At 39.4% G+C, this 27582-nt stretch overlaps 1 protein-coding gene across 6 annotated transcripts in view; it reads left to right on the plus strand.

Moving 5' to 3' along the window:
* Window positions 1–750: 750 nt before the first annotated feature.
* Window positions 751–27582, plus strand: part of TRHR (thyrotropin releasing hormone receptor) — a 167048-nt gene continuing 140216 nt past the window's right edge. For 3 of the 6 annotated variants that reach the window (XR_016235866.1, XR_016235869.1, XR_016235867.1), the window contains exons 1-3: window positions 751–1121; window positions 9608–9702; window positions 12328–12409. The gene's annotated coding sequence lies outside the window, so the exon portion shown is untranslated. The remainder of the gene's footprint in view (window positions 1122–9607; window positions 9703–12327; window positions 12410–27582) is intronic. The other 3 variants (XR_016235865.1, XR_016235870.1, XR_016235868.1) reach the window with 1 other exon arrangement.

Genomic DNA, 27582 nt, shown 5'->3' on the forward strand with positions numbered 1-27582 from the left:
AGATACAGCCTTTAGTAAGACAGACAGGGTCCCTTAATCCCCAAAACTTCCAGTCTCAAGGAAAAGAAGTCATTACCTTGAAAAGTAAAAAAAGGTTCACGATTCTCTGGTAGCAGCAATTAACCCCATCTTGGCTGAGTGAAGATGAAAACAGATGAAGGGGGTAGACACAGTGGCATTTAATACAAGAACTAAGAAAGAGACAATCAGATGAAGAAACATGAAAAAGGCATCTCAATAAAGACAGCTGGGTACAAATGTCTAAATTCCAGAGGTTAGAGGAGGTTTGGCTTTAAAGGGGACCTGAAAGAAGTTCACTATTGATGGAGAAGAGAGGACAAGAGCGGCAGAGACAGACAGAAAAGAGATGGACAAACTAGAGGAGATTGTAGCAGGGTAATTTTTAAATTATCATGTGTATCTCCTTAGAGTTTGGTAAATTTCCTCAGGCAACAGCAAGTAGCTTTCCAAGGCAATGGTGTCTCCCTCCACCCAAAAATGCCTCTGAGTGAGGGACTCTGATCCATGAGAGATGCACACAGTCCTCAGCATTCAGCATGTTTCCTCTTACTGCTCTTTGGCTGAGAATGCACTCTTGGAGGGAAAATAAATTGGAACATTTAAAGATTTTGTAATTTCAGAAAGTAAAGACTAAAACTAGCTAGAGCAAGCAGAAATGGCAGAGACAGGCTATGCTCCCTGCTATAGAACTGGCTTTTTGTGGTCCCACCTCGCGTGTCTGCACCTGGAGCCTTTTGCATAAATTAAAAAAAAGGAATCCATTCCCTCATCTGAAGCACCTGACACCTGGTACAAGGAATGATGGGAGAACAAGCTGCACTTTACTCCCCACCCACATTTCCCTTGAGCCAGCGGTGCTTTAGGCAGCAGCCCATCTCACACACATAGTCTGTCTTTCGTGTTGACGTTATCTGTTACATGGTGTGAAATGCCACTAATGAGTTGTTAATTTGGGAGTACAATCATCATTTCCAGAATTCCTGTCTGACGAAATCACACGTCAGTTATTCTGTTCAAAATTAGTTCGGTACTCTTGTTTCTTCCTCGCTGAGAAGAATGGCACTGAGGGAACAAGAATTGCATCCGGAGATGAAGGGAAGGTGAGTCATTTTGAAGGTGATGTCTTAGTGGGAGAGACAGAGGGAGGAAAGAAGCTTAGTAATATTACATGGGATATTTCATTAAAAGGCAAAATGTGATGGCTAGGAAAAGACAGATTAAGCAATAATTGAGAGGATGCTGAGTGAAAAATGTAAAGGAATCGATTATAAAATTAACTGTTCTAAAATTTTTTCCTGGTGGATTCTGCCCCCAAGGGCCTTGGTACTTTCCAGAATGCAGACCTCAGGCTAGTACTATTGATCCTATAGCTCAGGGATTTTATGGGTTGTACTCATTTTTCATGTCTATTCTTGCTGACCCAAAGACCAAAGTGGCTAATGTTGTTTCTATGTGTAGATGTGCATGGAATTTCAAACCAAAGTACAAGTCCATGGGTCAACTTGGAGCTACTTTAAGTAGAAATCAAGGAATATTCTTTTTTTGAAAGTGACTTGTATCTGCTAGGTCTTACCATTCTATTTCAGTAGATTTAACAAAAACAAGAAAGCGAAAATACAAAATGAGAAAGTTGTCTGGGATTACATTCTGTGTAATTCAGGTTGCAAGGTAGCCATATAAACTCCATTTTGTAGATTTAATTGTGCACTGATTTTAAAAAAGTACTGATTGTTAGGGTGTCACAAGCAAAGACACAGAACTGATTGCTTTCAAAAAATCTTACTTTAATAGTATTATTGAAAGACATTTGAGTTTATATGAATTTTTTTTAAAAAGACACAACCCAGTAAAATTCAAATGGCCTTAACTTCAATAGTATCATACCATGAAGTAGACAATATGTCAGGTGCTTTAAGCACCTCCTCTCATTGAATCATAAAAAAGCTTTATGATAAAGATTATAAATTTCATTAGTCAAATATGGAAACACCATGCAGCTTATACTTGATGGATATGGATCGTGGTTTATGTAGCTGTCTCTATTTGTCTCACATAACCAATTTGTTCTTTTATTCTTCAGTAATCCCTCAAATGCTAACACATGGTGTGGGCAATCACACATCTTGCCCTCACTTAATTCTTATACAGTTATACAATTGTGGTGAGCATATGGTTGTTAACATTTCACATATTAGGAAACTGTGGTTCAGTAATGTGAAGTACAGTCCCAAGGTCAGGCAATGGGTATGTGGAAGATCACACCAAGAATTTAAAGCCAACTCTTCTAAATCCAACTTTAGTTCTTTTCTCCTTAATAGCTTCCTTTTAAGATATTCTATCCTGGTCTCATCACAATTATGCCTATTGAAATAAAATGGACACTCCGTTGCTCTCAAAACCTAACTATCTTTTGACCTCTTCCTCAAAATCATTTTTTTTTTTATTTCTACACTGGCAGACAGCCGATCAGCAACTTTATGCCTTACAGCTGGTGCTTGTAAGGAGCTAGAAAACAGAGTTCCAGTCACTGGGATGACTTTCTCTTGTTGGATCATTATCTACACATGCAAAGGTGCTAAAGAAGATACACATTTGGGCTGGCACCATGGCTCAATAGGCTATGCCTGCGGCGCCGGCACCCCGGGTTCTAGTCCTGGTCGGGGTGCCAGATTCTGTCCTAATTGCTCCTCTTCCAGGCCAGCTCTCTGCTATGGCCTGGGAGTGCAGTGGAGGATGGCCCAAGTACTTGGGCCCTGCACCCCATGGGAAACCAGGAGGAGCACCTGGCTCCTGGCTTCGGATCAGAGCGATGCACCAGCCACAGCGCACCAGCCGCGGCAGCAATTGGAGGGTGAACCAACGGCAAAGGAAGACCTTTCTCTCTCTCTCTCTCTCTCTCTCACTGTCCACTCTGCCTGTCAAAAAAAAAAAAAAAAAAAAAAAAAAGATACACATTTGAGCAACAGCCTTGCCACTCAAATCACACGATAAGTGAACAAGTCTACATATCTGTAGGTATTATGGGAGAGATTCCTGGAGTATATATTCACATGCTGTTATTAAAAATAAATATGTAACCATAGATGAAAACGCCTACAGCAAAATCTCATGAGCCTTCAAAAAGTCTGGAACATGGTTGGGCTTTAAATTTCTTTCTCATTAGAGGATGGAGATGCTCCATATTATGGTCAAAAAGATCTCCCCTACAGGTGAGAATCCAGGAGAAAAGATACAGCATCCCTGTTGAGCAGGGTGACAATCCTCACTTATGGTATTTTCCTGTTTGATATATTTAAAACCTAAAACAAAGGAAAATATATAGAAGGAGCAGTGATTTACCTATTTGATAAAATAATTTGGATCAGTAGAAAAGCTAAAGAAAAACAGTATTTCTTTAGCACAAACAATAGCTACTTAATTTGTTATATTACTTTTCTAAAAAAGCCTTGTCTAATGCTTATGAAAATGTTGGTCTACTTTTTTAGTATATTTATCCTTGAACCAATCACTGTGGTTAATGGAAATTTTATGCCCTAACAGGTCAAACCTAGGTCATTATTGACCTTAAATGCTGAGGATAGTGCCAATATGAGTATAAAGAATTCCAGGAACTGAAAAGGAAAAATAAATTAAGCTACCTAAAGATATTGTTAAAATAATGTATAAATTGACTTGTTAAAAATCCTAATACAAAAGGAAATACAAAACATAAAATGAATTAGAAAATATTAAAGGCACATAATTATTTTAATATTAATATAGCTGTTGCTGGAGATAAGATTAAGGTGACTTTAATCATGTGCAAAAAATTATAGGTAGACCAAATAAAGCAAGAAAGACCTTTTTCTTTGAAGCAAATTTTCTAAGTGTCAGATTGTGTTGAACCAAAGATTGACAAAAGAGAGTGTTGACTGAGCAAGCTTTGACTTTGATCCAATGACAGTATAGCCAGAAAGTAACTAACTGGGCAACATGCCCAGGTTTGTGTGTCACTTGTGGCTCTTACTCTAGGGCACACAATACAGAAGAGAGGTACAGGTACAGGGAGAATATGAAAATAGGAAAGGGGTAAGAATTTGATGCAGTGGGTTGTAGCTCCCATCTCATTTCATAGTGCCAGGGTTCGAGTCCTGGCTCTGCTTTGACCCTGCTTCCTCCTAACATGCACCCTGGAAGGCAGAGTGATGACTCAAGTAGTTGGGTCCCTGCCACTCATGTGGGAGATCTGGATTGAGGTCCTGGCTCCCAGCTTTGCCCTCATTCAGTCCTGGATGTTACAAGCATTTGGGGGGTAAGCCAGCAGGTGGAAGACAGTGCTCTACTCTGTGTGTGTGTGTGTGTGTGTGTGTCCTCCTACTCCTCTTCTCAAAAATAAATAATTTTTAAAATATGATAAAGATAATTTTGCATATGGAAATATTTCAAAAAAGAGGATCATTTCCAAGATGTAGAACATGGCCCCATGTAATCCTAAGTGGCCAGACTTCTCTGTGGAGCTTTTTTATTCCTTTTTAAAAATTATTTTTAAATTTTTGGAGGTAAAAATTTCATATTTCATATATATAGATTTAGGAGCATAGTAATACTCCTCACCCTGCCCTCTCTCCTCCTTCCTTTCTCATTCTTTAATTTTTACAATGATCTACTCTCAGTCTCTTTTATACTAATAAGATTAACCCTACACTAAGTAAAGTATTCAACAAATAGGAAAAAAAAAAAACACTGTTCCTCAATAGTACACAAGGGCTGTAAACAATCATCAAATCTCAAAATGTCAGTTTCACTCATTCACAATACATTTTTTTGGTAATCTGTTAGCACAGATCGCCTGTTTTCCAAATTGAGACTTGGAGATGGTCTAGCTCAGCTGATGCATTGGCATTTAAAATTGACTTTTGACCATGGAGAAGAGAAAAAAAATGGGAGCTGCAGTTGTCTTTTGGACAAGAACAAACTACTTAAAAAGCAGAGTGTGAAGCATTCAATTCATGACTCCAGTGCAGTGACCAGATTTGAAGCAGAGGTTTCATTATAGGGCAGACAAGAGAAGCAGGACAGATTTGGAAGTATATTCTGACAAGGCAACCTGAGCCCATGCAGCCTGGGGAAACAAGACCTTGTATTGCAAACACATTGCTCTGTGCTCACTAGATTTTAGTTTTCAATTTTTAAAATTTATTTTATTTTAAAGGCAGACACAGAGAGAGATGGTCTGAGACTCTCGATCCATTGATTCTCTCCCTAAATGCCTGCAACTGGTATTGTCCCTAGGCATTCAAAACACAACCTGGGTTTCCCACATGGGTGGCAGGGACCCAAGTTCCCAAGTTACTTTATTCTATTACCTCCTGCCTTCCAGGGAGTGCATTAGCAGGAAGCTGGAATCAGAATCATATTTGAGACTTAAGCCAGGGACTGCAAAATTGGATGCAGTGCTCCCTGATGATATATTTTTCTTTTCTTTAATTTATTTGACAGAGTTATAGATAGAGAGAAAGGTCTTCCTTCTGTTGGCGCACTCCCCGAATGGCCGCTATGGCTGGTGCTGAGCCGATCCAAAGCCAGGAGCCAGGTGCTTCTTCCTGGTCTCCCATGCGGGTATAGGGACCCAAACATTTGGGCATCCTCCACTGCCATCCCGGGCCATAGCAGATAGCTGGACTGGAAGAGGAGCGACTGGGACTAGAACCCGGCACCCATATGGGATGTTGGCACCTCAGGCAGAGGATTAACCAAGTGAACCACGTTGCTGGCCCCAATCCCTAGTGATATCTTAACCTCTGAACCAAACACCTGCCCCTTTCCAGTTTTGATGACCACTGAATGTTTTCTTCCTCAGGAAGCATTCCCAGCCTGTTGACCTTGTGTAGACACTGGAATTCTTAATTTCAATGTCATCCACACTATAGATGATACAGTAAAGGGAGATCCCCAAGGTAGAGAAAGGTCGTGTTACAACAATAAATAATTCATAATGGGAATTAATAAGTCAACAAATATAAATAGACACAACTCACCAAAAAAAGATGTCCTTGAGACTGTTTTTCTAAAAATGGGCTGAAAATTGCTTGCATTTTCAAAGAATGAATGGCATTTCTCATCTTCTAGATAGAGCTAAATATTTATAAAATCCCATTCAATGTGTAATGGGTAGGACTGTGTTACCTCACCCTTTGATGTAGAATCATTTCCAAAAGAAACTCAGAAGAAACCCCAAGTGCCATCAAGATATGTTCTACTTCTGGGGACACTGCCTCTGAATCCAAATGTTCCTGTCCAAATGAGAGGAATATAAATAGCTGTACCCATCAGGAACAAAGAAAACAAAGCCAAGAACAGGAAACAAATAATTGTGATAAAGACATCTCAAATAAAGGGGAATGAGGGGCGTGGCAGTTAAGGAGTAAGCAGTAACAACATGATTCTCAAAGAGACAGTTGTGAAAACATTAGGTTTATCAAGTATAACAAGCCCTGCCAGAAATAGCGAAAGATGGATTTTAAGATATTCAGAGAATCTATAAGCTTCTCTAAAATGTATTCAGGAAATGTTCAAAGAGCTGCTTGCCAGGTACAGGAGCAGCAACAACAAGGAAGTAATAATACACCTGCTGGGAGCACAGTAAATTACACTGTAAAGTATTTTAAGATGGCATGAGAAAAGAACTTAGTTCTTCCTCAATAGCCCTAAAAGATGGGTTCCAGAACTCTCAAGGGTGCTAAAATCTACAGCTGCTCAAGTCTCCTATTTAAAATGGTGTAGTATTTGCATATAACCTATATATATCATCCCGTATACTTTAATTCACCTCTAAGTTATTTAGAATACCTAATACAATGTAAATGATGCATAAATAGTTTTATGCTGTATTGTCTGTGTTATTCAGTGGATAAAGATAAGAAATATGTCTGTACATATTCAGTATAGAAGCAAAGTGTTTTCCCAACTATTTTCAATAGGTATCTGGTTGACTTTATCAATATGGAACCTATGGATACAGAAGGCCCAAGTGTAACTATCTAGTGAGAAAGGGTCAGTGAGTAAACTAATTTAAAATATACATTTTTTAAAAATTTGAGAGATATAAAAATTATGTGTCTATAGGGTACTATTTGATATCTTGTTACATGTATACATTGTATAATTTTCAATAAGGGCATTTTTTAAAGTTCTCTCTGAAACTGAATGTTTTTAATTCCACAATAAGCTTAAATTTCATGAGGATCTTACTTATTTTAGTTTTCAGCTGCTATTCTTAATTCTTTTCCTTAGAAGTTCCACATTTTCTGAAGCAGAAATTCATAACTAAGGGAGAAATACATGCTGGACCTGAGTGCAGATGGACTCTACTCTTTGGTTATTATCTGATCTGCAAGTAGGGATAAACTGTAGCTTCCATTTAGTTCATTCATTATTACCTAATATAGTTGGAGGGAAAGATAATCTATTGAATTATTGTGGTACTAGGATAATAGTACAGAGTAGGGTCAATATTTGATACTATGTAAATATGAGATTCCATGCAGACTGTTTCCTCCTTAGTGGAGAACACATGCTTAGAAACCACTAACAGATGGGTATAAAATCCCCTTCCAGATAGATTTTCTCTCCCTTCCAAAAGCACATGGTATAAGTGTAAAGAAAAGAGTAGGCAGACCAGGGAAGAAGAAGGGTAGGGAAGGAGCTCTGTGTCCTAGAAACTCTTCTATCACCTGATGACAGAACTTTTCTTGGCCATTTCTCAATCAGGAGGTGAGGTTGCCACTGTTTAGCTGGTATAAAAATTAGGTAGATTAATAAATGAGAACATAACTGCATTTGAAGTACACAGGAACACATGCACAGCACCCTGACATTCTGCTGTCACTCCCAACAGAACTTTGAAAACTCAAATACTCCACATTTCTCCATTTGCCAATTTTGCCATTTCTCAATTTGTCATTGACACCCAACCTGTGTTGTGAGAAACAACCCAACAAAAAATCTCCCATTTTTCCCTCTACAAGTTGCTTTGGTTTGAACAGGATGAACTCCCTGAACTCATACATGCAAGGTGTCCGGTGCGTAACAAATCTTCCCAGGCAGACAAATCAATTAATTCACAAGCTTTTATTGGGATTCTGCTCCCGGGTGAGGTTCCCCGATCCCAACAGAACAGGGGCTGGGGAAGTCCTGCGTCAGAGGTTGGGAGGGCTCCTTTTATAGATATAGGGCATGGGGGTTAAAGGTCGAGGCAGGCCTGATCCTCATTGGTTGACCTTTAGGCACCTGCAGGGGCCTTGTCAAGGACTTTTCTTCCCCAGAAGTACAGGTAGGGACTCTCCATTCCCGGAAGTATAGGCCTTTTCTCCTTGTGGATCCCAAAGCTACCATCCCAACCTTTTGATGATGAGTCTCTCTGACTACTTCCTGCTGATTTGGGTCGATGAGGTACTCTTCGCTGGCATGAGACGATGTCTCAAGCCACTGTCTCCGGGGTGGGGAGCCAAATATTTCCCTGTAGCAGCATTTGGTTGACCGCCTGGTTGCTGAAGGCCTTGGTTCATTCCATTATCACCTGCTATAAATACTTAAACAGGCACTGTAGTATACAAGTCAGGGTGAGAATGGCAACCAATGATCCTAAGAGTGGTATTAACCAGGTAATCAAAGGATTTCATAAAGGAGAGGAAATGGGGGGGAGGTCCTCTGGACCCTTGTGAAGACTGTTTGATGGATGTAGTTTAAAGCTGATCCCAGCCAGGACTGGGAGAAAGGCCACTAACCTTTTGCAGGTAGAGGGGTTCGTATGTAGAGGAATTCTGAATAATCATACAACATTAAGTGGAGGAGAGGACCATCAGTACACACAGGTTGGGATTAGAGTCATTGATGTTAGAGTAGAAGCTATGATTACAAAGGAATGAGGTCCAAGTGGGCTAGACAGGGTGTAGAACAAAGGACAGAGTCATTATTGGAGAACCTAAGAAAGATGCTATTTAAGCCATGAATAAGTTCTCTGATTGAGAGACAAATAGAAACTGACAGAAGGGGCTTGCTAATAATCTGGTGGGCTTTAGGCCTTGTAAGAGGCCCAGACCTATGCATTTCTTCACATAGGGTACATCCTAAGGGAGGTGTGAACCTCCTTGGGGAAGGCACCCTGTTGACTTCCATTACATACCTGGCCTGGGAGGAGAGCTGGCCAGGTAAAGGCAGGTGGCAATTCCAACAGGAAATTTACAGCTCTGCCTGCAATGTTGCTGATCCTATTTGGCCGTCTCCTCTCAGCAGCGGTGGTCACTTTGGAAGCGGGGCTGAGTGAAGGGCTTTTCAGCTTAGAGCTACTAAGATCTGTGGCTCTGACCTGAAGTCCTTTGACTCCAGGGCAGGTCCATTTCCAGTGATCCAACTCTAGGCTGGCAGAGCTGCCAGGGCTCTTCATAAACTGATTCTGCTGAAGCCCAGGCTTACCACATTGAAAGCCACTGCAGTGGATTGGCCTACTGAGTCTCCTTGAGGGCATATCACTGTATAAAACAGCCATGAATAGGCTTGCCACCTATCTTTACATTGCTTCTGATGCCTAGCTTTCTTTTCCTCCTAGTTTTTGTTAAAGCAGACCAGAGGATACAAGTCAAGGGGATGCTCAAGTCCCATCTCTAATCTTTGGTGGCCTAAACTAGAAGTCTATAGCCACAGGTATGTTCTGATAGTGGTTTATGTTGAGGCAGATAATGCCTGTCAGGAAAGCTATGTCCTTACTTTAAAACTTTCTTTCCCTTTGTTTGGTCTGAAAAGGAGGTTTTCCTTATTTACTGTTTATTTCGCTGATGTCAAAGTAGATCCAGCTGTGAAATTATAATTTAAACTTTCATTTTGGCCATGCTATTACAGGAAATGTTAGCTATCCCTTTTATAAGATCTAAAAATCAAATTGTGCACCTTGGAGAGTCCTTCATAATAGAATTAGTTTCCTACTTTGAAGAGAGTAGAGAAATGAGAAAAAAAAGTCAGACTTAGAATAGAGAAATGAGGGAGCAAAACTGGAAGAAGAGAGGGAGGGACAAAAGACCAGTTGGGGCTGGCTCCATGGCTCAATAGGCTAATCCTCCACCTGTGGTGCCGGCACACCGGGTTCTAGTCCCGGTCAGGGTGCCAGATTCTTTACTGGTTACCCCTCTTCCAGTCCAGCTCTCTGCTGTGGCCAGGGAGTGCAGTGGAGGATGGCCCAAGTGCTTGGGCCCTGCACCCCATGGGAGACCAGGAGGAAGCACCTGGCTCCTGCCTTCGGATCAGCGCAGTGTGCCAGCCGCACGCGCCAGCTGCAGTGGCCATTGGAGGGTGAACCAATGGTAAAAGGAAGACCTTTCTCTCTGTCTCTCTCTCTCACTGTCCACCACTCTACCTGTCAAAAAAAATAATAATAAATGAATAAAATAAAAAAAAAAAAACAGTTGAAGACAGGGGCTGGAGAGTGAAAGCATGGAGACAATCATTCCCAAACTGATAAGACAGAGAGAGTAGACTTTGGACCAGGCCTGGTTCTAAGATAAAGTCCGAATTCATAGGTGGGAGGGGAAGGTATAGTGAGCTGAGACAATGAAAAGTTGGGGCTGCAAATGTGGAAGGCAGAGGTTTTGGCTTAGGCATTTGACCTAAAACCCAGCAGACCGGGGGGTTGGGGTGAAGAAGGGAAAATAGAGAGGGAAGGAGAGTGTAAGAGAGAGACAAGAGAGGAGAGGAGCTAGTGAGGAGAGAAGAGAGAGCAAGCAGGAGAGAAGAGAGAAGAGAAAGGAGACCAGAGGAGGAGGCTAGAGAGCCATGTGTTCAGGAACAGGTCCTTTTGTAACTTTGCCAGAGGGCGGTCAGGGAAGCAGGAACATTGAATCCCATTAGGATGGGGGTGGAGCTGGACACAGGTGGTTGGGCCACATGGTTACCTGGCTTTCAGCAATGGCAGCGGGGAGCCAGAGGGAGAGGCAGGACATGGCTGCAGGGCAGAAGAATGCACACATGGGGGTGGGAGGTTCCTAGCTTGCTGTGGGGTCCCCAGGAACTCAGGAGGGTCTGAAAAGGTGGAGGGTGGGGAGTTTGGCAGTAACACAGAAGAGGAGTCCTTAGGAGGTGGGGGCCCGATCTTGGCCAGCAAGACCTGGGCCGTGAGGCAGGCAGAGAGGAAAGTAGGGGAGAAGGGAGTAGGACGGGAGCGGAGGTCCCAGAAAGCCTGGACATATGGGACCTCTGACCATTTTCTCTCCCTGCGGCAGAAATTCTCAAGGTAATTAAGCCATGCCTGGGTGGAGTAGAAGATTAGGCGTTTATTCCATAGGTCCTGGGCCAGTCCCAGTTGCTTCAAGTTCTTTAAGAGGCAGGCCAGGGGGCATTTTGAGTCCCACCCTTGGGATTGGCCAGATCCCATGGTCTCCCCAGCAGCCCAGGATCTACTGGAATTCGGGCAAGGCATCCCCTGTCCCGGACTTCAGCAGACAGATTAGATGTCATTCCTCTACAGGGCCAAGCCAGCGACATGACGTCTCCACAGCCGCTGGGAGGCTAAACAGCGGAGAACAGAGCCCACGTAGACACGATTTGGAGGTCTCTGCCTGGACGGAGAGCTAGTCGGAGATCGCAGACTGGGCCAACCCAGAGGAGGGAGGGAGAGCAGGGGAGGAGTTACTTACAGTTGGTTGAGCATGGTCCGTAGTCAGCCTGGGGCACCAGATAGGTTCAAGGAGCAAGGGGACCTTGAACCCAGAAAGAGGAGGTGCGCACCCTCAGCTCCCGGGTTTTGACACCATCTGCAAGGTGTCTGATGCATAACAAATCTTCCCAGGCAGACAAATCAATTAATTCATAAGCTTTTCTTGGGATTCTGCTCCCGGGTGAGGTTCCCCGATCCCAACAGAACAGGGGCTGGGGAAGTCCTGCGTCAGAGATTGGGAGGGCTCCTTTTATAGATTCAGGGCATGGGGGTTAAAGGTTGAAACATGTCTGATCCTCATTGGTTGACCTTTAGGCACCTGCAGGGGCCTTGACAAGGACTTTTCTTCCCTGGAAATACAGGTAGGGACTCTCCATTCCCGGAAGTATAGGCCTTTTCTCCTTGTGGATCCCAAAGCTACCAATACAGTTGTCTAAATTCCAAGGTCGTAAGTAAATGATACAGAGAAGAGAGAAATATAGTCCAATGGTGGTTCCATGGGAGGTTCTTAGGCCACTTGTATGCCCAGAGAAGTTGATTCTCTAGAGGGGGTTGGTTTATAAAATGAGGTGTCACTCAACATCTCTGTTTCCTGGCTCACCATGTGGCAACTTCCTCCACAGGTGTTCTACTTACCCATCTGCTGCCCTCATGAGAGACCGAGTCAGTATGGCCACCTAATCTTGGATTTGAACTTCCAGAAATGTAAGCACAACAAACCTTTTCTTCTTAAAAAACTAATTGCCTCATGTATTTGGTTGTCATGATGAAAAGCTATCTGAAATAGTGGTGAAATATAACACTTAATAAGACCAAAACTCAATTTCTTTCTTTGAAAAATGTTTCCTATGTTATTGAAAAATAAGATTATATTTAGTCCTAAATTTCAGGTAGTTATCAAAGCATAAGCAAGTTCACAGGGTAGGAGTTGGACCACAGCAGATGAAGTCACTGCTTGGGACACCAGCATCCTGTATCAAAGCGCTGGTTCAAATCTTGGCTCTTCCACTTCTGGTTCAGCTTCCAGCAAATGTACTTGGGAAAGCAGGGGATGGTGGCATAAGTAATTGGCTTCTTGTCACTCAAGTGGGAGATCCAGATGTAATTGCTGCTCCTGGCTTCTGCCTGGCTCAGTCCTGGCTGTTGTGGGCATTTGGGAAGTAAACCAGCAGATGGAAGATTCTCTCTGTCTCTCCCCTTCTCTGTGTCATCCTGCCTTTCAAATGAGGAAATATATGTCTTTTTAAAAAAAAAGTGTAAGCAAGTTTCCATCTCTGAATATATAAAATTTATCACCTTACATATTAAAACTAGACATCTAATTTGCTGTTTTACATGATAAAATATTTCACAATATCCTTGTGGGTTTTTTTTTAGCTTTCATTAATGTGGCTATAGAGACAAACTATAAGTAGCACACTGAAACTTATTTATTGGTTTATAATAATAACATTGCACAGTCATGCACAACATGTTCTCATTTCAGACAAAGTGAAAAATGAATGATGACGATCAAGATAAATTATGTTCTATGGTTAGCAGAAAAGAGGTCAGAAGGCTATAGGAGCAAAACACCCCCCCACACACACACACGCGTGCACCATCTTTCTTTACATGCATTATATTGTATATGTTTCCTATCGTGAATTCAATGCTATCCATTAAAACTTTTTAAATTTAAAATATATGCAAGCACCTTATAAAGCGTTTGTGGAAATTTAGCTTTTAGATAGCTGGAAAATATTTGCTATTTTTAACTCACATTTTCTACACAAAAATAATCTCATCAGTCTTCAAACATTAGATCTTATTTAGTCTGCCCATACAAAACTAAAATAGCTTCATTTTAGAAAAATCTTGATTTCAAAATGCAGTATTGAAATAAAAGGGAACATCAAGCATAAATTGTTAATGCTTAGTTTCCCTCAAGGCTTCCCATTTGTTCTCGTTCACTGTATCTGAAAATCAGTCTATACAATTAACACTGTGAAGGATGTTCCCCCCCAAACAAATTATACCAGTTCATATCTGCAGTAATAAACTAATTTGTGTAAATAAAATAATTGCTGATCTTGGTGGGTTCCATTTTTAAGGGACAGTTTGGGATTCAATGAACAGCCAGTAGAGTCACATCTCAGATGTAATTCCTACAAAAGAGGAAGATGAAGGGTACTTGTTAATTTTTAATGCTGTTTTCTAAGTTCACGTAGACAAAGACTTTTAAGTGAGGTGAAACTGCGATATGCATAGACACAGTTTAAATCAGTCCATGGGCTTGCTTCCCTGAGGTCTTCTGAAATAATGGAATTCTCTGTAATAATAATATATATTTATATCTTCTACCATCTGGACAGAAAGGAAAATGGCCAGATAACTATTGGCACTTTCATTTCACATAGTTTATCATTTGCAGTATATTCTGTTTTTATTTATTTTTATTTATTTATTTTTTATTTTTTGACAGGCAGAGTGGACAGTGAGAGAGAGCAACAGAGAGAAAGGTCTTCCTTTGCCATTGGTTCACCCTCCAATGGCCGCCGCGGCCATTGGAGCACCACGCTGATCCAAAGGCCGGAGCCAGGTGCTTCTCCTGGTCTCCCATGGGGTGCAGGGCTCAAGGACTTGGGCCATCCTCCACTGCACTCCCTGGCCACAGCAGAGAGCTGGCCTGGAAGAGGGGCAACCGGGACAGGATCTGGCGCCCCGACCGGGACTAGAACCCGGTGTGCCGGCGCCACAAGGCGGAGGATTAGCCTAGTGAGCTGCGGCGCCAGCCCTGTTTTGTGCAGTTGAACAAAGTATAGACTTTGAAATATGGAACTCTATTTTATGCTTCAGCTCTAACTTTGTACAAGGTCAAAATGGATTTATCATTGATGTGAGACAGTTCAAACTATATATAGTTAGGACAAGAAAAATCATTTTTAAAAAACAATTTGACCCCCTATAATGTACTCATAAGCATCATCATGGGATTCTGAGTAATGCCTGGCAAAGTTCTAGTATGATTAATTTTAATTTTTAAAAGACTGGAGTTGAATTCAGCAATAATTCACTGATATCAAAACATAATTATTGTGACCCACAATACAAGTTCCAGCTGATTATCTCAAATCACATTATCAAATGTAAAAATAAAAAGTTCAGAAGCTTTTTTTTTTTTTTTTTTGACAGGCAGAGTGGACAGTGAGAGAGAGAGAGAGAGACAGAGACAGAGACAGAGAGAAAGGTCTTCCTTTTGCCGTTGGTTCACCCTCCAGTGGCTGCCATGGCCAGCGCGCTGCGGCCGGCGCATCGCGCTGATCCGAAGCCAGGAGCCAGGTGCTCAGAAGCTCTTTTTCATATCAGCGCTGGATGATTTAAAGTAAGAAAGGAATAGAGGTAGATAGATTGACAGTGACCATCAAAGCTACCACTTGGGAATGTGGATTTGATGCAGCAGCTAAGATGCTGTTTCCAATATCCACATTCCACACTGGGGTGCCTGGGTTCAAGTCCTGGTCCCACTCCAGATTCCAGCTTCCTGTTAATGAGCACAATTGGAAGCAGCAGGAGATGCCTCAAGTATTTAGATCCCTGCCACGTGTATGGGAAACCTAGAATGAGTTCTGAGCTCCTGGCTTTGTTCTGGTGCAGCCCTGGATGTTATGGGCATTTGGGGAGTCAAACAATCCTTGAAAGCTCTTTGTGTCTCTTTTCAATGTCTTTCCACCTTTCGCAATAAAAATAAATAAATAAAAGCTGTTGCTCAAATTGCCCATTTGTTGTGGTAAGCCATATATCTAAGGTCTTATAAGAAGCAAGGAAAACCTCATGTCATGGGAACAATGAAGATTTTGACTTATGCTGGCTGTACTTTACCGCTAAACTAAGAACAGCAGGAAGCAACTACAGTCCAATGCAGAAAGCACTCAGACCATATGTTTTCTAGGATGCATACTACAAACCAGAGGCAAAAATCAGTCTTTTCCATACTACTATGAGCTACTTATTACTATGATGCTATTTTTCAATTTAAAAAACTTAAAGATGGTGGTATACAACCTCTTTCAAATAGCTATCTTAGTGGTTACAATGTCAGCCCAAAGACAGGCATTCCTGGAACTGAGGACACCATTTCTTGATGTGTCATAGGTCTTTTGTACTCAAGGCTTTTACTAAATTTAGGAATAATGTAAACAAATAATATATTTTCTCAACAGAAAACATTGCAGACAGCTATGTCCCTCTTGATGCTAAAACCAACACAGCCCCACCCAGAGGAAGCCTCCTTTCAAAGGCAATCACAGGCTGGTGCCGTGGCTCACTTGGCTAATCCTCTGCCTGCGGCACCGGCACCCCAGGTTCTAGTCCCGGTTGGGGTGCCGGATTCTGTCCTGGTTGCTCCTCTTCCAGTCCGGCTCTCTGCTGTGGCCCGGGATGACAGTGGAGGATGGCCCAAGTGCTTGGGCCCCTGCACCTGCATGGGAGACCAGGAGGAAGCACTTGGCTCCTGGCTTCGGATAGGCACAGCACTCTGGCCATAGCCGCCATCTGGGGGTGAACCAATGGAAAAAGGAAGACCTTTCTCTCTGTCTCTCTCTCTCACTGTCTAACTCTGCCTGCCAAAAAAAGGCAATCACAGACTGAATAGTATCTTCACTTTCCAGCATCCATGAAATCTATTGCTCACAAGTGTACAAGATAGATGTCATTATAGTCTTCAAGGAAATACTTCATTATCAGTAAAGGAGAGTGCAGGCATTCCATCCAACAGCTGAAGAAGGAGGATCCTGTGAAGAGACAGCTGGCCGGCAAGTCAACCAAAGTCTTGATCTCCCTTCTTTCCATAGTAATGGAAGTGCTGAGCTCAGTTAACCAAATTCCCAACCTGACTTGTGGAAAGATAGATTCACTGGTATAAGTAAGAGAGATGGTGAAATTTCCTGGCCATTGCCTTTAATAATGGTGTACATCCTACATACTCTGTCCTTCCTATGTTATTAGTTTATATACATTAGACTTCCTTTTTATTGGTTTTCATTCTATTTCTGCACATTTTGAACAGGAACCATGCATGTCTTGTTTACTACCATACCATAAGAATCTAGAACAATTTGTACCATTTAGTAATTGCTCATTTAACTTTTTATTGATTTGTTGAATTCTATTTTCTAAATCATTGTTATTTCCTCTACAGTCACTCAACAAAGTCACCAATAGGCTACCCAACAAAGTCAAAAAGGTACCAATAATTTAGCAAGCCTCTCTGGCTTCATATACAATTACATCCCCTTATTTACTAATCAAACTCAGAATTGGTAGTGAAAACAATGTGTACCTCGCCATAGTCCATGATTTTCCAGCATTGCTTCTAGCTCGAAGTATCGTTAAGTTCTGCTGTAAAGATAGAAGACATTCATTAAAAGGGTTCCTTCTCCAAAACTAACTTCCTGAAGAGAAGCCTTTTTTATCTAGCCCATTGAACATTTTCTCTCCTGGGCCAGATAAAAATGCAGTGTCTGGAAGTAAAGCTGCTGTCTTATCACAAGGAAAGCTACATAGTAATGATGATGGAACAGGAAGACTTGGAAGAGCCCAGTTCATTGCTAAATATTCTTAAACTGTCGTATCATTCCTGAACCATTGTCATTCAGACTTCCTTGTATTAGAGAATAAAATCCCTGCTTGATTATATGCTCTGTAGAAGTGTATGTTATGTTCAACTGAAGATATTCCAAAATATCCAGGCAATTGCTTATATGTTGCTATTGAATTTTTTAGAAGGCAGCAAGCATTTTTCAACTTTTCAGTATTTGATCTCAGCTCTGCATCCTTTCAGTCACGTGGCCTCACTAGATTCGGTGTGCTCATCTGTTAAATGAAAATAGCATTATCCTCAGAGTATTCATTTATTAATATTAAAAGCCAAAGATTATACAGTTTTTAGCTTTGGCCTGATATAGTAGTTATTTAACAAAATAAGATGTTGCACTACCTCTAGAGAAAAAATACTGTATCCAGGTTTCATTACCATAGAGCTTCTGCTATGTATCCACTTTATAAGTTACTTAGGCTTTTTGAAGTCTTGGTTTCCTAACTATAAAAGGAAAAGAATAATATCTACCTTCGAGGGATCTATAAGGATTATAAATAAAAATTTTAAAGCATGGGCATTTAATGAAATGGAAGTTACTATTTCATAAAAGCAACAAATCACAATGTTACACTTATTTTAGATAAGCTATAGAAACCACAATAAGATATTTGAGTACACATGGAATTTTGATTTATTTCAAAGGATCAAGTTGTATTTTTTCTATAACAAATGCTTAAAATTTTGACATATTCAGTTTTCTTTTATAGCATTAATTCTTACAAATCCCTTTAAAAGTGTCAGTTACAGGGCCGGGGCCGTGGCTCACTTGGTTAATCCTTTGCCTGTGGTGCCGGCATCCCAAATGGGCGCCGGGTTCTAGTCCTGGTCGCTCCTCTTCCAGTTTAGCTCTCTGCTGTGGCCCGGTAGGGCAATGGAGGATGGCTCAAGTCCTTGGGCCCTGCACCCGCATGGGAGACCAGGAGGAAGCACCTGGCTCCTGGCTTTAGATAGGTGCAGCGCTGGCCATGGTGGCCATTTGGGAAGTGAACCAAGGGAAGGAAGACCTTTCTCTCTTTCTCTCTCTCTTTCACTGTCTGTAACTCTACCTGTAAAATAAAAAAAAAAAAAAATGTCAGTTACTCTATAACCTTACCTCCCAAAGAAAGCATATATGCAAAAACTTTTCCAGGAAGTTATAGATTCTGTTCAACTCAATGATTCCCAAGATTGTATCACATTTATTGTTTAAAAGTTCATGAAATATCAAGGCAATATCCTGATATGGTAATTGTATAATGTAAAATTACACTATGGAATAAACTTAAGTCATGTGTCTTATATACCTGTAATAAGCCACCTCAGTACTTTTTGTGTTTATCTACTCTATTATAAAGTCAACCCAAGATTTGAAAAAGAACTCTTCAGACTTGCATTGAGAAGTCTGTTGTTGAATTTCATGCTCTAAAGTTTTAAGTGTTATTTAAACTTTAAAGAAAAGGAAAAAGAATAGAAGACAACCAGACAACAAAGAAAACTAACATCAATAAACTAGCTTGTAGCTATCTACAATGCAATCCAATGTTTCATCCAGAAAAAGGACAAATAAAACTGAGTGATAACTCTGCAAGGAAGAAGTACATTTCTGCCAAAATTCTGCTGTGATGACATACGGTACTGCCAGTTTTTGTAAAGAATGTGGTGTTACTTTGTGATTTGAGAACAAGATGCAGTTGGAGAAGGATTTTATTTGATTCTCCAAGTCATTGGATTCGTTACGATCCTAATGTTAGTCATCTAGCACTGCAATGGTGAAGTACAACAAATTAGTGCCTTAAACAACAGAAATCTAGTTTTCAGCTCTGGAGGCTGAAAAGGAGATGAATATGTTGGCAGGGCTGCTCTCCTTCACTTGTAGGTGGCCAACGTGTTGTGTTTCCGCATTGCTTTTCTCTGCACCCTACAGAGTTTCTTAAAACATCAGTTGTATTGGATTATAATCTGCCCAAATAACCTCATATTAACAGTTCCTTCTTTAAAAGCTCTGTCTCCAAAATATAGTTACATTATGATGAAGTACTGGGGCAAGGTTTTCAACATATGGGGGGATAGTTTTTAGCTCATAACATTTTTCCAATAAAGGAAGAAAGATTTGCATCTCCATCTGAATGAGAACCTAATGGACAATAAATGTATGACAAGTTTGGTACACATGCTAAGCACTACTAATACCAGTTATGATATCAACTCACTATAGTAAAGTCCCAGGCAGCAATCAGGGCTTCATTGAGTCATCTGGCTCAATTCAACAGGCCCCTCCTTAGAAGGTGTTCCATCTCACATTGGCATAGTGATGACAGTCTCCCTGGGCTAGTTTTTAAATCTTCTCTTTGTGTGTGTTACAAGGAATATCTAAGGTAACATATGTTCATCAGAACTAATCAAAGAGACTTGTACTGCCCAGCCGTTGTTAAATAAGATAATGATAGGGAATCCGGGATCTTACAGTCTAAATGGAGAGTCCCTTAAAAAATAGGTAATGTATTTGCAAATCTTTCAGAGATCATTTCAACAATATTTTATAGGATAATATATTATTTTTACTTGTAGAGAAATAATTGAGTAAAATTTGTTCACCTTTATCACTATTTACAGACAGAGAGCACAAAAACTTTCTCTCATAAGTCTGTAAAATTATTTTCACCAGTGAAATATTATTTTGAGCACCTAATATGTTGCTATTGCTGTGCCAGACCTTGGTCTTACCTTCAAAGAGTTTAAATTCATGCAGGAGAAATGAGACAAATACACATGAAGTTGTCATGATACAAGGCATCCTAAGGCGGAATTGGGATGAGATAAGTTGGTTTCTGATGCCCCATGAGTTCTCTTCCTTTTTCCTACTCCTGCTTACCAACAATAATGAAACCCAGTGCCCATGGCTCTTCTGTTTATTTCCATTTCTTTCTTTTATAAATATATTCTCTAGAAGTCTATCAGTATAATCTACCTTAAATAAGTTATAACATCTGTTAGTATTTAGATGTTAAGTATATTTTCAGTATACTTTAATTTTTTATTTTATTTTTTTTTTATCTTTTATTTAATGAATATAAATTTCCAAAGTACGACTCATGTGTTACAATGGCTTCCCCCCCCATACCGTCCCTCCCACCCACAACCCTCCCCTTTCCCTCTCCCTCTCCCCTTCCATTCACATCAAGATTCATTTTCGATTATCTTAATATACAGAAGATCAGCTTAGTATACCTTAAGTAAGTATTTCAACAGTTTGCTCCCACACAGAAACATAAAGTGAAAAATAATAGATGATTTTTTTTAAATGATGATGAAATAAGATCAGACCTATTGTCATGTTTAATCCCTATACTTTAATTTTTTATATATTTTGCTTGTTTAACTGGTTAGTTTTTGTGTAACTAAGGAAATTGAGAGCAGAAGGAAGTGATATTTGACTTTCATCAAAATTATATTCAGAGTCAAAATCTTATGGTTAAATTTAAAAAGGAAAATATTGAAAGCTAATAATTTTCTGGCTTCTGTTAAAATTAATATTTATGAAGACAAAAATGTTTCACAATCATTAAAAGCTAGAAATATTTCATTAATAAAACCATGTAATAATAAAATAGCCATACAGGAAAAAAGCAAAAACAAAATAACTCTTTCACTGTGTATCCCAAAAGGAAAGAAGTGACTCAGGATTTCTAGAGGACCAAAAATACTTTATTCCATTCACTCCATTACTGCTATGTCTATACTTAGTCCAGGATTGCAATTCCTAGTTAGACTTTGTGGCTGGGGTCAGGGTGATAGGGAAACTGGCAGTTAACATCTGCAAATATGTCACTTAGTAAGAATGGGCTTGGAAGAACCACAGAAAAAATATACAAAAGACATCATAATTTTTCATTTATTTCATCTGAGAGAGGAAGAGTGCCCTGTTAAGCACTTCAGATTCTATAAGAACACAGTGTAGTCCTAGGAGAAGAAACTCAGCCAATGGATATACATGAAATAAAGAATATAAAAATCTTGGTTAAGGCCTGAATGTATCAACCTGTCAACCACCTTAAGATTTAAGGAAACAATTCTTAGAGTCAGGTAAACATTGAGAAGAGCTATAAAAATCTACTTTCTTTGTCTGTAGGTAAACCCAAGGCTGGGGTACACTTTTCTCATTAAAAGACAAATGAGAGGCCCGCATTGAAGCCCTTGCCTGCTACAGGGGCATCCCACACAGGTGCCTGTTTGAGACCCGGCTGTTCCACTTCTGCTCCACTCCCTACTGACGCTTTTGGGAAAGCACAAGAGGATGGTTGTAGATGCCTGGATCTATTTCTGGGGTTTCTATTCTGTTCCATTGGTCCACCTGTCTATTTTTCATCAATACTAGGCTGTTTTCATTATAACTACTCTATAGTATACTCTATAGTACGTATTGAAGTCTGGTATTGTGATACCTTCAGCTTTGTTTTTGTTAAGATTGCTTTAGATATTCAGAATTTCTTGTGTTTCCATATGAATTCTAGCTTTGTTATTTCTTGTCTAAGAAGAATGTAGTTGATATTTTGATTGGGATCACATTGAACCAGTAAATTGCTTTGGACAGTATGGACATGTTGATGATATTCTAATCCATGAACATGGATAGTTCTTCCTTTTTTGTGTGTGTCTTCTATTTCTTTATTAATGTTTTGTAATTTTCATCGTAGAGATCATTCACCCCCTTGGTTAAATTTATTCCAATGTGTTTAAATTTTTTGTAGTTATTGTGAATGGTACTGACCTTACAAGTTCATAGCTATAGCATTTTCTGTGTGTATAAAGGCTATTGATTTTTGTGTGTTGGTTTTACATCATGCAACTTTACCAAACTCTCTTACGGGTTTCAATAATCTTCTAGTGGAGTCTTTTGGTTTCCCAATACTTAGGATTGTGTCATCTACAAACAGGGATAATTTTACTTCCTCCTTTGCAATTTGTATCCATTTGATTTCTTTTTCTTGTTTAATGGCTCTAGCTAAAACATTCAGAAATGTATTGAATAGCAGTGATTAAGATGAACAAAATGGATATTCTTTTTGAGGGTTCTGTATCTTAGTGGAAATGCTTCCAACTTTTCCCCACTCCAATAAAATGCTTGCTGTGGGTTTGTTGTATATTACCTGATTGTGTTAAGGCATATTCCTTTTATGCCCAGTTTGCTTAAGGTTTATCATGGAAGGATGTTGTGTTTTATCAAATGCTTCATCTGCATCATTTGAGATAATGATTTGGTTTTTAATCTTCGATTTGCTTATGTGATGTTTCACACTTATTGATTTGCATGTATTTAACAATTGCTGGATTCCAGGGTTAAATCCTACTTGGTCTGGGTGGATGATCTTTCTGATGTGGCATTGGATTAACCAATATTTTGCTGAGGATTTTGCGTCTATCTTCATCAGGGATATTGGTCTCTGTTGTATCTTTTTCTGGTTTTGGAATTAAGGCAATGCTGTCCTCATAGAAGTTTGGGAGGTTCTCTCTTGTTTAAATTATTTTGAATTATTCCAAAATAATTAGAATTATTTCTTCTTTAGAACTATGTTAGAATTCAGCAGTGAAGCCATCCCATTCTGGACTTTTATTTGGGAAGGTCTTTGTTATTGATTCAATCTCTGTCTTGGCCTATTTATGTTTATTATGTCTTCATGACTCAATTTTGGTAGATTGTATGTGTCTAGAAATCTATCCATTTCATCTAGATTTTCCAATTTGTTGTCATATACCTGTTCATAGTAATTCTTAGTGACTGCTTCCATTTCTGTGGTATCCATTATTATGTCTTCTTTTTTACCTCTGATTTTATTAATTTGGGTCTTCTTCATTGTTTTGGTTATTTTGGCCAATATTGTATCAAGTTTGTTTATTTTTTCAAAATGTAGCTCTTCATTTCACTGATCTTTTGTATCTTTATTCTCTCAATTTTTATTTCATCTCTAATTTTAATTATTTCTTTCCTCCTACTAATTTGGGGTTTGGTTTGTTGTTGTTTTTCTAGGTCTTTGAGATATACTGTAGATTATTTATTTGATGCCTTTCCGATTTCTGGATGTAGGCAGTAATTGTTATAAACTTCCCTCTTAACACTGCTTTTGCTGTATCCCATGGGTTTTTGTATGTTGTTTTTTCATCCTCATTCATTTCCAGGGATTTTTTTTATTTTGCTTTTGATTTCTTTTCATTTTGGAGCATGTTGGTCAGTCTTCATGTGTTTCCATATGCTCTGAAATATCTTAATTTGTTAATGTCCTGCTTCATTCCATTGTGGTCGGGAAAGATACATGAAAATTTGTTTTCAATTTGTTGATCCTTGTTTTATGGCCTAGTGTATGTCCTATCCTAGTGAAAATTCCATGCACTGATGAAAAGAAACTGTACTCTAAGGCTGTGGGGAGATATTTTCTGTAGGTATCGCCTACATTCATTTGTTCCATACTGTGGTACAGCTCTTTTGTTTGTTGGTTTTCTGTCTAAGTTGATCTGTCAGTTGATGAAAGTGGGGTATTTTTTGATCTCCCACTCTTATTGTATTGAGGACTGAATCTCCCTTTAGATCTGTTAACATTTTTTTAAATAGCTTGGCACCCTGATTGGGTGCATATACATTTACTATAGTCACATATTCCTGTTGAACTGCTCCCTAAATTATGGCATAATGCCCTTATTTGTCTCTTTTAACAGTTTTGTGTTAAAGTCTATTTTTGTGATATTAGGATGGGTAATCCTGCTCTTTTTTGGTTTCTGTTTGCATGGAATGTCTTTTTCATTCCTTTTACTTTCAGTGTGTGTATCTTTGTTGGTGATGTGTTTCTGGCAGGCAGCTAATGCATGGGTCTAGTTTTTTAATCCATTTAGCCAGCCTGTATCTTTTCAGCCAGTCTGTATCTTATAATTGAAGATTTTAAGCTATTTATATTCAAGATTATTTTTGATAACTAACAACTTAGCACTGTCATTTTTCCATAAATATTTCTATTGTTTGCTTTTGATTTTCTTTGCACTTTTATTCAGATTTTCTGCCTTCACGTTCTTTTTGTTAGCTTTTATTTAATGAATATAAATTTCCAAAGCACGGCTTATGGATTACAATGGCTTCCCCCCCATAACGTCCCTCCCACCTGCAACCCTCCCCTTTCCCACTCCCTCTCCCCTTCCATTCACATCAAGATTCATTTTCGATTCTCTTTATATACAGAAGATCAGTTTAGCATACATTAAGTAAAGATTTCAACAGTTTGTTCCCACACAGAAACATAAAGTGAAAAATAATAGATGATTTTTTAAATGATGATGAAATCAGATCAGACCTATTGTCATGTTTAATCCCAGTGAGAGTCAAGTTGGGAATTGATAATTTCTTCTTTTTTTTTTTTTTTTTTTTTTTACAGAAGATCAGTTTAGTATACATTAAGTAAAGATTTCAACAGTTTGCACCCCCATAGAAACACAAAGTGAAATATACTGTCTGAGTACTCGTTATAGCATTAAGTCTCAATGTACAGCACATTAAGGACAGAGATCCTACATGAGGAGTAAGTGCACAGTGACTCCTGTTGTTGACTTTACAAATTGACACTCCTGTTTGTGGCATCAGTAATCTCCCTATGCACCAGTCATGAGTTTCCCAGGCTATGGAAGCCCCTTGAGTTCTCCGACTCTTATCTTGTTTAGACAAGGTCATAGTCAAAGTGGAGGTTCTCTCCTCCCTTCAGAGAAAGGTACCTCCTTCTTTGAAGACCTGTTCTTTCCACTGGGATCTCACTCACAGAGATCCCTCATTTAGGTTTGGTTTGTTTGTTGTTGTTGTGGTTGTGGTGTGTGTTTTTTTTTTTTTTTTTTTTTTTTTTTTTTTTTGCCAGAGTGTCTTGGCTTTCCATGCCTGAAATACTCTCATGGGCTTTTCAGCCAGATCCGAATGCCTTTAGGTCTGATTCTGAGGCCAGAGTGCTGTTTAGGACATCTGCCATTCTATGAGTCTGCTGAGTATCTCGCTTCCCATGTTGGATCACTCTCCCCTTTATTTATTCTATCAGTTAGTATTAGCAGGTACTAGACTTGCTTATGTGCTCCCTTTGACTCTTAGTCCTTTCATTATGATCAATTGTGAACTGAAATTGATCACTTGGAATAGTGAGATGGCATTGGTACATGCCACCTTGATGGGATTAAATTGGAGTCCCCTGGTATGTTTCTAACTCTACCATTTGGGGCAAGTCAGCTTGAGCATGTCCCAAATTGTACATCTCTTCCCTCTCTTATTCCCACTCTTATGTTTAACAGGGATCACATTTCAGTTAATTTTCAACACTTAAGAATAACTGTGTATTAATTACAGAATTAAACCAGTCATATTAAGTAGAACAGACAAAAAAAACTACTAAGAGGGATAATGTATTAAGTTGTTCATTAACAGTCAGGGCTATGCTGATCAAGTCACCATTTCTCATAGTGTCGATTTCACTTCAACAGGTTACCTTTTTGGTGTTCAATTAGTTGTCACCAATCAGGGAGAATGGTATTTGTCCCTTTGAGACTGGCTTATTTCACTCAGCATGATGTGTTCCAGATTCCTCCTTTTTGTTGCAAATGACTGGATTTCGTTGTTTCTTACTGATGTATAGTATTCTAAAGAGTACATATCCCATAATTTCTTTATCCAGTCTACCGTTGATGGGCATTTAGGTTGGTTCCAGGTCTTGGCTATTGCGAATTGTGCTGCAATAAACATTAGGGTGCAGACTGCTTTTTTGTTTGCCAATTTCAATTCCTTTGGGTAAATTCCAAGGAGTGGGATGGCTGGGTCGAACGGTAGGGTTATCTTCAGGTTTCTGAGGAATCTCCAGACTGACTTCCATAGTGGCTTGACCAGTTTGCATTCCCACCAACAGTGGGTTAGTGTCCCTTTTTCCCCACATCCTCGCCAGCATCTATTGTTGGTAGATTTCTGTATGTGAGCCATTCTAACTGGGGTGAGGTGAAACCTCATTGTGCTTTTGATTTGCATTTCCCTGATTGCTAGTGACCTTGAGCATTTTTTCATGTGCCTGTTGGCCATTTGGATTTCCTCTTGTGAAAAATGTCTATTGAGGTCCTTGGCCCATCTCTTAATTGGGTTGTTGGTTTTGTTTTTGTGGAGTTTCTTGATCTCTTTGTAGATTCTGGTTTTTAACCCTTTATCTGTTGCATAGCTTGCAAATATATTTTCCCATTCTGTCGGTTGTCTCTTCACTCTCCTGACTGTTTCTTTTGCAGTACAGAAACTTCTCAATTTGATGCAATCCCAATAGTTGATTTTGGCTTTGACTGCCTGTGCCTCCAGAGTCTTTTCCAGAAATTCTTTGCCTGTGCCAATATCTTGAAGGGTTTCTCCAATGTTCTCTAATAACTTGATGGTGTCAGGTCGTAGATTTAGGTCTTTAATCCATGTTGAGTGGATTTTTGTGTAAGGTGTACCCTGTAAAGCTCTCATTTATAAATGAAGATGAAATAAAGATCTTCCCCAACAAACAGAAATTGAAAGATTTTGTCACAACTTGTCCAGTCTTATAAATCATGCTTAATGATTTGCTCCATACAGAAATGCAGAAAGATTCTCATCATTATAAAAGAACGTGAAGGCAGAAAAACCTGACTCTGGGCAGGGCGAATTAACAGGAGATTAGGACCTAGTAAATTTGTGGTGCTACTGAACTGAGACTGTGAAAAAAGAGACGGTGAGGGAGAGAACTCATGGAATTCACGTGAGTACTCTCCAGAGACGCTACAATTCCGTAACTTTGGCAACCCAGTGGGAGACTGAAGGAGAATTTGAGCCCACTCTGAGGGCAGTATTCTTTGTGTGACTGTGTGTGTGTATGTGTGTGTATCTTGAGTTAGGTTTTTAAATTGTATCATTTGCAACAGTAATTATCTAAGTACTTTTCTTTTTATATAACATTTAATATATAATAGATTTCAGAAGTATTTTAAAGAAATATGACACTATTGTATATAAGGGTACAAAGGATCATTTACACATGATTTTAATGTCTACTTAGAAAATCCAAAGGAAATAATTGTGACAAAAGCATAATTTCATATGGTAACTAAGTTTGGTCTTATTTTAAAAAATCAAATGTGTTTAATTTTGCATAGGTAAAATATGTACTAAAAGTTTTAAAAAATTAAAATGCCAAATGGGATGTATTAAAAGTACTCTCCTTTCCACAATTCCCTGTCCCCCACCATAGAGTTA

This window comes from Oryctolagus cuniculus, chromosome 6 (genome assembly GCF_051225735.1).
Source record: "Oryctolagus cuniculus isolate XC-2025 breed Fujian yellow rabbit chromosome 6, ASM5122573v1, whole genome shotgun sequence".
Classification (NCBI taxonomy): Eukaryota; Metazoa; Chordata; class Mammalia; order Lagomorpha; family Leporidae; genus Oryctolagus; species Oryctolagus cuniculus.